General features: G+C 37.1%; 1 pseudogene; it reads right to left on the minus strand.

Moving 5' to 3' along the window:
- Positions 1–3,845: 3,845 nt before the first annotated feature.
- LOC143672096 (eukaryotic translation initiation factor 4E pseudogene) lies at positions 3,846–4,517 on the minus strand (annotated as a pseudogene).
- Between the last annotated feature and the right edge of the window lie 6,140 nt (positions 4,518–10,657).

Below are 10,657 nucleotides of genomic sequence, written 5' to 3' on the forward strand. Positions count from 1 at the left end.
AGCTACTAAGGTTTAGTCATTTGGGAGAAGCAAGAGGGAACTTAGGAAGAGAACATAAGCAACTGTTTTCAAGAATAAGCCCAGTGACTTTTGTACATTGTTTAAGTAACCGATCTTATCACTGTCACAGCAGCCCCTGGTCACTGTCAGTCCTAGGACCCTTTTTAGTTGGGGAGTGGGGAGGCAGCCAGTTTTCCTGAACCGAGACTACCATCTCTATAGGGGAGATGTACCTGATGGACAGAGCCAGTCAGCTGTGCCCCTTTTATTGGGCATCTTGTCCCTGCTCCACAAAGGCCTTCCTGTACCTTGGAGCTCTGTCATTGGGAACATGTCCAGTCCTGTGGTTAGACCTGTTTACTCTCCAAGAAGAAGAAATAGAAAGGGAAAACCAAATTGCTTGGAAGGATAAACAATGAAGCCATCATTAAAAGATTAGAAATACCCAACAACTTTTTTCCACTGTAGCATATAATTACTTCTGTAAAATACTTTAGAAATAAGAACCAATGAAGAATACTTTGGAGGTTTACTCTCTTTACTCTATTTCCATTCTTGAGACCCATGCCAGAAGGACTCTGATGTGAGCGAAACCAATGTATAATGAGTCCTGCCTGCTTTGTATGATAATTCATGAGGCCCAAGGAAGTTCCAGGCCATGGTGATTTCTGCATTGCATTATTGAGATTTCTTGTTGCTTAGAGTTCTAACAAGTAACTCTGACTAATAACTGATGTTTCTGTTTTTTTTAAAGAACATTTACAAAAAATTAAGAACTCCACATTTAAAAACCTCAATTCCATCATTTTTGATGTCTTTCCTGATTTTAAAAGGTACCATATTGTTGAATCAGTTATATTTAAGTTGGTAAGAGCACATTTATTGTTCACATTTTATGTCGATGTTTTGATTTCAAGTTAATTATTGCTTCCTAATAGAACCTACGATCCTAATAATTCACTCACCTACGAAGAAAGGAAGTAAATCATGGAAGTGATTTACTAGAGGACACTAGAGGGGAAGTGTGCTGGTTTGACGCTGTTATGTACCCCAGAAAAGGCTATGTTCTTTTAATCCAGTCCCGTGGGTGCAGACCTATTGTGAGTGGGAACTTTTGGTTAGGTTATTTAAATTGAGATGTGACCCACCCCGTTCAAGTGGGACTTAAACCTTTTACTGGAGTCCTTTATGAGAATAAAAGACAGAATAAGCCCAGAGAGCTCCGAGAAGCTCCAGAGAAGCTGAGAGACAGGACACGCACACAGGAGCTGAGCGAGCCACTGAAACCAGGTGAAAGCAATGAAACCAAGGAGAGAAGGACCAGCAGATATCAGCCATGTGCCTTCCCATGTGACAGAGGCATCCCAGATACCTGTGGCCTTTCTTCAGAGAAAGTATCCTCTTGTTGATTCCTTAATTTGGACACTTCCATGGCCTGAGAATTGTAACTTGTAAACTAACAAATCCCCATTGTTAAAAGCCAGTCCATTTCTGGTATATTGTATTTCGGCAGCTTTAGCAAATTGAAACAGGAAGGATGATTTCTTTTAGACTAAATAGGGTTACTGTAATAAAAAAGTGAATCAGATGTCCAAGTGGTAACAATATGGGAAAATTAGAACATTCCCAGTGAGACTAATTATAATTATCTTTCCCATCTTTGTTTTTATATGAAAATATGTTTATTCATAATATCCTGTTGAACAGAGGAGGAAAAAGTTTTAAGTTTGAAAAACATGTACAGCCTAATCTTATTTTTTAGAAAAGTTACTAAAGAAATTATACAAAGGTAGAATTCACTGTGATACTTAGATGGCAACTGTCAAAAGTGATTCAGTAGAATTTATCACTTCTCTACTCCCAAACCCTGGGAAAATAGCAGACATTGGTAGTACTCAGAGGGTAGCCTTTGACTGTTTTAAAATTTTGCAATGGAATCAATAATTAATTGCATGCTTATTTTACACAGGATCTTTGACAAGTTTATCAGCTTTAAAATGATCAATTCATAACATTTAAAGACAAATTTTCCTCTAACTGATGATTTTCATTGTGCTACCGACAGTTCGGTTTACCAACTTTTGTGGATGATAGCCACTTTTCATTTCACAGGACCTGAAATACACAATTATGTATCATGGACAAAACTGTCCAAGTTTGTTTTCAAATGATGTCTATAAAGAGGTCAAGTTTTCAAGCTTACATAAAACCATACTGTACCAATTTATCAAAATAAATAAATCTAAGTCTTCCATATCCATTTATCCCATTATGTTAGACAGCAACACTAAGTAAATTCTTAATACATATGCCTCTACCATATGTATGAAGGAATAAGAAATACTCTTTCCCTATTCTATCATTTTGATACCTACATAAAAATATTAAGAATATTATATAATTTCTTAATCCATATGCCTCCGACATATGTATTAAGGAACAGGAAATATTCCTTCCCTATTCTATCATTTTGACACTTACATAAGAATATTTCAATTCAGCAAGCAAGTTTTTCAACTGCTATCCTTGCAAATTAAATGGTGATACAAGAGCCCAATTCTAAGAAGGTTTAACATATTAATAGAGTACTACATTATTTACCTAGACTGAAAGACTGTGCCTTAGTTCATAAAAAATAAAGATGACCACATCAATTTAATTCCATATATATGTGTATATATATATATATATATATATATGATGCTAACTATTCAATTTATTTAAAACTTTAATGAACATAATCAACTAGTGCTCCAAACTTATGCTGTTCACATTGGAAACACTACAAGAGAAGACAGAATAGAGACTGCCTTGCAATAAGAGGTACATATTCCTTCTATAGAGATGGAGAAATAAAAGTATAAATCCAGTCGTCTGAAAGACAATTCACTGTACACATTTATTTACAGTTTTGTACACTGTCCTATTATGAATGGGACAGCTTCTCTACTTGAGCCATTTTTAACCAAAGCAAAATAGCCTAAGTAATGCAAAGTGTTAAAATACAGCATAAAGATACGAAAACAGACATTTTAATTCTAGTTAGGAATGTAATTATGATGTTACGTTTCAAAAAAATCCACAATATGTTTAGGAAATCACACAAACATAGATCACTGATTTGAATGAAATGCATAAATTTGTAGCAAAGCTTTGTAGTCACAAAAAAACAAAATTACCAAAGAATGCACAAAATTAATGTTTATTCCACCCTTGTGTCATATTCCTGGATCCTTCACCAATTTTACATGAAGAAAAAACAAAAGCAAAACAAAATGAATAACTGAAATCAGAATCACTAATTTTACCAAGTAGAGAAACAAATAAATTAAAATCTAGCAGACATCAGCAAGAGTACAGCAAAGACAATGCTGTAAAAAGAAACAAAGAAAATTGCTATAAAATTGTAGGCATCATATTCTTCAAACCAGCAAAATATGCTCCTACATACAGTGGAAAATAAACAGAATTTTTTCCTTTATAGTATAGAAATGCAAATTCTTTTTTAGTATTGTGGATGGATAAATGTGTTTGTAATGGTAATTCTACTAAGCTATTACAGAGTGGGCCAAGAACACATTTATGGATACTGGGGACAATGTGTACTAATTCTTTGTTTGAGATAGTGGATACACTAGGTAAAATGTATATATATACACACATATATATCTGAACACAGAAGTACAAGACAAAGGGGAATGAGACTTCTCTTATATCTCAGCAACATTTAGATGGAAATCAAATTTAAATGCAGTCCGCTCTGCTTTTTGAAGAGGCTTTGGTTCACCTCTCAAATCTCAATTGCTTGACACAGTCTCCTATGAGAATACTCAGAAAGTGTTTTCTTAAACAACAAACCTATTTTTACTGATGGACCCACTCTTAGTAGCTGTGTCTGCATTGGACTGATAACCAATCACACTATCTTTGGAGGAAGTCCTAATCTTCCCTTGTATACCTTTCTATATGTGTAGCAGCTTCTCTGCTTTCACATTCAGTCATTCATATTGCTATTTTATCACCTTTAGTTCTAACATTAATGATGATTCCACATACATCATCACTGTAGTCATCAAAAGATTCTCCAATAAGGCACAGCAGTGCCTCTAGCCAAAAGTGATTGAGGTCACTTCGTCTCTGCTGTTTGTTCAATGTAATTAGCCATCATCCTCCTCGTTTGCTTTTTTATTTTCCCTCATAGGCTCAATACCATCCTTAAAAAATGAGTAGTCACAGCCAGGCATTAAATTACTGGACACATGGATATGGTTGTATAGCGCCCAAAAGTCTTCAACAGTATCAAATTTAGAGATTAGTTGAAGGTTTGCTTGCCAATTTTTGCTTTTATCATTTTTAAAAACCAAAGTGCCCATGTGTTCTGTAATGGATGTTTACTATAGTGTTCTGGGTTAGCAACCTCCTGATTAGATTATTTTCTCTTCTTCTGGAGGTGGGGGATTAAGAGTAGCGGTAGTTTCCAGTTCCACAGTCACCGTCTTAGATCGATCCTTTCCCATTTTTCTTGAGTGTCTATGTCCTTAATAGCAATCACCTATATGTACATATCTTCCTCCAATTAATATTGCATTTGTGTCCAGGTATAGCTACGTGGAGAAATGGTGCAGGGTATGGGCTTCAAGCACTTCATGACTTTATTTCAAATAGGTTTGCTTCTTTGTTTCTACAACCACAAGTTGTGACTTTCGGTTACCATGAAGCAAGCGCAATGCCAACTGAAATATCTCTTCCTGGTGGAATTTCAGCTAATTCTGGACATTATGAGAATGTTACATCATCTCTTTATCTCTTTTGGAGTTCCCTGTACTTAAGGACTAAATTGAAAATGAAACACCCAAAGCCTCAGAAATGGCAACCCTGGTGTGGTGGCTTGGAACTGTATGTACCCCAGAAAATCATGTTCTTAAAGCTAATCCATTCCTGTGAATGTGAACCCATTGTTAGTAGGATCTTTTGTGGAAGGTGCACCTATTATGATGTGACCCACCTCATTCAGGATGGGTCTTAATACTCGTACTGGAATTCTTTATAAACAGAATGAATACAGAGAGAGAAAGGAAAAGCCACAGAAGCAAGAAGCTGAAAGCAAGGAAATCTGAAAGAGAAGGGAGAGCCCAACCCAGGCCATGTGGCAGAGGAACCAAGGATCTCTGGCAACTGGTCTTTGGCTTGTTGATGCTTGACTAGGACATTCTCACGTAAGCTAATAGATCCCCTCTGTTTAAAGCAAATCCATTTCATGATACCTGCTTTGAGCAGCCTAGGAGCCAAAACACCTAGGTCATTGAACACTTTTGTTAGGATGAGAAGGTTCAATCTCCTTGCTGGAGATTGAAGGGTTATGTATTGAACCATGGCTTAGGTGCCAACTTGGACACCAGCCAAGGAAAAGTAGAGTAGAGATAGAGGGATCTTAGGAATCACCCTGGGGACTTGTTCACCTGCCCTATTACTCATCTTGGAGCTAGATAGCTAAGTGTCATATATGACTTTAGATTTTAGTCTAAAGCCATTTTGTTCACATCCTTATGAGTTTTCCTAGAGATGGTTTTCATAGGGACTTTTCACCCATGGACTGTTGAATGAAGATGCTTGTGGCTAGATGGATAAAGTTAGCAATGCCTGCTTAGATTCCCTCTTCATGTTAGAAGGCAATAGGGTCAGCTTCCCATCTTAAAAACTGGCTGATCCATGATGATTTACACAGAGGGAATACATGCTGTATTCTCTGCCATATGCTTATTTTTTTGTAAGATAGGCCATCTCAGAACTGGTGTAGCTGGGAGCCTTCCTCAGTGTTCTTCTGGCAGGAACTATGTCTGTAATATCAGAAAGTTTCCCTTCATTAGAAAGCCCAGAGCCTCTCTCTCCTTTGTGGCCTGAAGGACTCATGCACAATGGGAAAAAAAATGAGCCCCAAATTCATACATCTCAATTATAGGGATGCTTGGAATTTAATTGAAGGAAAGGTAGAAATTAAAAAGGATTAAGAAATGGAGCAATTTATAGTCACACTTCCTACTAGAAGAATGTTGCTGAGCTATTTCTCTCTAGAGTTCCCAAAAGGTGATCTTAAATGTCAGCAGTGCTAGGGTACTGAAGCTATTGGAGAAAAGATCCTCTTAGGAATTTTATTTCAGTATTTCAGTGCAGCTTTTACTTCTAGATTCAGCTTTCTAAATTAGTCTGTAAGATGAGTGAGTAGTACTGAATGATACATCGGCAGTCTGTCAAAATTCAAAATGTCAGCTCCTTCAGGTCCTAACAAATGTAGGTGGAAAAATACCAGAAGGATATGAACATCCGTGTGTTGTGTTATCTCATTCCTTTGTCTTCCCTGAATCAGTTTTTTCAGCATTTCCTTAGCCCACATGTTTCACTTTTTTCTCTCCTTTCAGGCATATCTAGTCTTCAGTAAACAAAGTAGGATCTCTTCCATAAGAATTGGAATTGGTTTTGATTCAGCTAGGCCAAGGTTAAACTTATCGCTCTAGAACCTACTTACTGTATGTATGGCTTTGGGCCTGCCACCAACTACAGTTTAGTCCTTTATAAAATGGGGTGACAGCACATCATTGGGCTGTTGTGAGAATCAAAGAGGTAATTTATTTAAGGTGTAATGTCTGGCATAAGGTAAGCACAAATCTTAATTATTATGTTATTATAACCCAGATGTCAGCTAGTGCCTCTCTGTCCTCGGAGATCTAGGTAAACTTTGCTCAAATCTCTTATTTCATGATCCTTGAGACTCCAAAGTCCTTTCCCAAATTCTTGCTTCTTTTCTTTGTCATTTAAATGCTCACTTCCATCACTAGCCAAGCTGGGTGCAAATGTCAGCCCCTCCATCAGCTTCCAGGAAAAGACAAGATAGCACTATATAGTTCTGAATTTAGAAAACTTTCTGACTACTTGAGGAGTCATGAGGAAGGGGTGCTACACTATGAAGAGGAAAGCCTTCCACATCTTGTCTGCCTCAACAGAACCCACATCTAAGCCTTCTTCTCTCTCTGTCAGTCTCATCCCTCCCTTCTCTCCCCACCTGTTCAGTCAGTGGATTCCAGCCCTGGTACTCTAACTCCTTGCGACTTGAAATGTGGTTATGGATGCCAGCAGTATCTGGGAGCTTGCTAGAAATGCAGATTCCTGGCCTGACCCCAGACCTACAGAGTCAGATCCTGAAGTTTAACAGGATCCCAAATGATTCATGTACAGGTTAAAATTTGAGACGTGCTGATCGACATCATCTTCACAGAACTGTTAGGGTTCAGCTTCTACCCCAAGTAGCTGTATCAGAGTAGCTGCTAAAATAATAAAAAATTCACCACTTTCTTCCTTGCTCTTTGACATGTTACTTGTGACAAACAGAACAGTTATTCTTTCATGTCCCCTTCTCAGGAGGTTCTCTTTATCACTGTCTTTGGTCTCATTGGCGTGGGCAAGTTGCTATAACTGTTTTAGCTGGCATCACTATATTCTTGACTCAATAGCTGTAAGCCAAAAAAGAAAAAAAAAGTTGTAAACCATCTTGTTTTATTTCCTCTCACTTCTGAATGCCATGAATGTCAGTGAAGTGATTTTGATGATGTGCTTATTGACTGAGGAAGACAAATGAGAATGCCTCTACAAGTGCATCTAAAAACCACATTTATAAACTCTGAGGAGTATGAAGAGTGGCCCCGGGCTTTTTGTGAACCACTTTGTGATGTGCATGTTGCTTCATAATATGAGATGAGTTCTATTTTGTTTTCTTTGTAAATTCAGCAGTTGGAAGAGAGGATCTTTGTCATCCTCACACTGGCATCCTGATATCTGTTGTATTTGGCACCTCATTTGAAATTGAGTTTGGGGGAGGTTCATTATAACTCCCTATTCCAATCAGTTGTCATTTTGGCCAGTAGGTTGAGAAAGAGAGAAGAGAGTGTGAAAAACAATCAGATGACTGTTAAGGTCTCTCAGATACTGAAATGTTGCAATACATGTGTGTAAACAAAAAGTTAGGATTTAAGGGATGATTTTGGTTACTGAATCATTATATAGATATTCCTTTTTACTCTCTGATTTATTGGAGTAGACAGAGGGAAACTCCTGAAATTTCTAAATTATAATCCAGCTGCCTTGATCTCTGATAATGGTTGTATAGCCTTTATCTTCTGCCCCTGTGATTGTAAAAACCTTATGACTAATCTTCATTTGTATCCAGTTATCCAGTTTTTTAACTTTAGAATCTTGTAATTGCTAAAGACAGCCCCTAATGTTTATTAATGAAAGGTCTTGGGTCAGCCCAGAACTAACCCATTATCCTGATGACCAAGACTGTATCTAGCCAAAATGGGCCTACCTGACATGCGCAGTAGCTTAGACTTTAACGTACAATTCACCTATACTTCATTCCGCCATTTTCTTTCATACATTCTGTGACTAAGCATGTAATCAATCTCTGCATGCTCAATAATTAGATCACCTCTAATTACATCATCTGGGGTCACTGTGTTCATTATCCTAAGTCCTGCCCATCTTTTCTTTAATAAAACCACCCGAATTACTGCAGTTCGGGGAGACAGATTTTGGGCTGCTAGGCCATCTGCTCTCTTATTATGTGCCTAGTAATAAACTCTTTCTCTCTTTGAAATTCCAGTGTATCAGGAATTGGTTATTGAGTGCATTGGGCAAAAGAATCCATGACCTTTGTCAGGTAACATGTGTATTAATGACCTGAAATGAGTGTGAGGGATGCAAATAGCTCCAAATAAGATTTCATGGCACATCATTTTATTAATATAATTATTTGCTTTAATTTACTTTGTCTACCATCTGATGGCACTTTTTAGGTGCTTTATACATGCTCTCTTTTTAAATTTAATTTATTTTTGTATGCTGTATGGCAGGGTCACATTTCATTATTTTTCCATGTGAGTATCCCATTATTGCCACACCATTTGTTGAATTTTTTGTTTGTCTGTCTTTGCTTGTTTGTTTTTTGGGGAAGTGCATGGCCTAGGAATCAAACCCGGGTCTCCCGCATGACAGGTGAGAATTCTACCACTGAACTACCCTTGCACCCCACCTCTTTTATAGTTTTAAAAATATTTTTAGTGCAATAACATACATGATACCTAAAATTTCCTCTTTTAACCATTTTTGAGCATACAATTCAGTGGTATTAATTACATTTATGATATTGTGCTACCATCACCAACAAGCCATTCTCCTAACTTTTTCATCACATCAAACAGAAATCCTGCACTCAATAAGTAGTAACTCCCCTTTCGCCACCCCACAACCCCTGGCTCTATGAAATTTGCTTTTTCTAGGTATTTCATATAAGCAAGATCATATAATATCTGTCCTTTTGTGTCTGGCTTATTTCATTCAATGTAATGTTTTCAAAGTTCATCTATGTTGTAGCATGTATCGGAACTTTATTCCTTTTAACAGTTGAATAATCTTTGTGTGTATATACCAGATTCTTTCCACTGTGTCTATATACCATATTTTGTTTATCCATTCATCTGTTGATAAACACTAGGGTTGTTTCCACCTTTTGGCTTCTATGATATTCATGGACATATATCTGAGTTCCTGCTTTTGGCATTGTATATATGCTCTTTTATTCATTAAACAAATTAAACCATACTAAGAGGTAGGTGCCAGACCTACTTTCCAAGTGAGATAAACAAGTTGCACAAAGTTTAAATCCCTTACCTAAGGCCACAAAATTAAATAGTAAAGTGAGTACTTCAATCTTAGGGTATCTGAAATTTATAGAACATCAAGATTGTCACATAATTCCCAACGGAACATTGACAAACACTGCTGATTACCTTTGGTTTTATTCCTACTAGTAAAACTTCAGCTCAGGACTGACCCCATTCACTTTTTTTCTTACCCTGGCATTGCTAATCCCCTTTCTTCCTACTGTGAATCATTGTCTTTCAGACTAAGCAGTATTTACAAAACACACACACCTAGCTAAATTTTTGTAAAGCATGATTTGAATAATAAAACAACCAAAAATGTATAAAACTACTATTTAACCAGGGTTAACAGACAAGGAACATGTGGGGATTCTGTTTTCTTAAATTTTTTTTTATAGTCAGTTGAAAAAAAATGCCATTATTCTTGGCCATGTGTTGGGTTGTAAAAATTCCCTTGTTTAACATAACTAGCCTTAATTTTCATTGATTAAAATAGGGATCTTAGATTTGTGTAGTCTAGAGATAGCATTGTATTATATGCAAAGCTTTTCATATGCACTATAAATGTGTTTTCCTCCCCCTTTTCCTCTACCACCCAATAAAAGAATTCCAAGAGAGTTCCTAGCCAATAACACCCTTTCAGTGGAAACAGTTTATCACCATTGTACAAGACAGATAAATGAAGTCCTGAAAGAGAGGTAATCACTGTTGTGCCACTTGTGCCTCTCAATTGAGGTTTCTTTTGTACTATAGCACTTGATATGGCATTTTAATGAACCATGAGCTCATTTAACAAACCTATTTCTATATAATCAACTCACCAAATTAACCAACGCTCCTCCTTCTCTCTGAAAATCCAGCTGGCATGCTCAGAGATGCCCAAGACTCCTGGCTAGGAGGCTGCTCTACTGTTGGCCCACTCACCAGTGGAGATATAGTGTTTA

This window comes from Tamandua tetradactyla, chromosome X (assembly GCF_023851605.1).
Source record: "Tamandua tetradactyla isolate mTamTet1 chromosome X, mTamTet1.pri, whole genome shotgun sequence".
In the NCBI taxonomy this organism is placed as follows: Eukaryota; Metazoa; Chordata; class Mammalia; order Pilosa; family Myrmecophagidae; genus Tamandua; species Tamandua tetradactyla.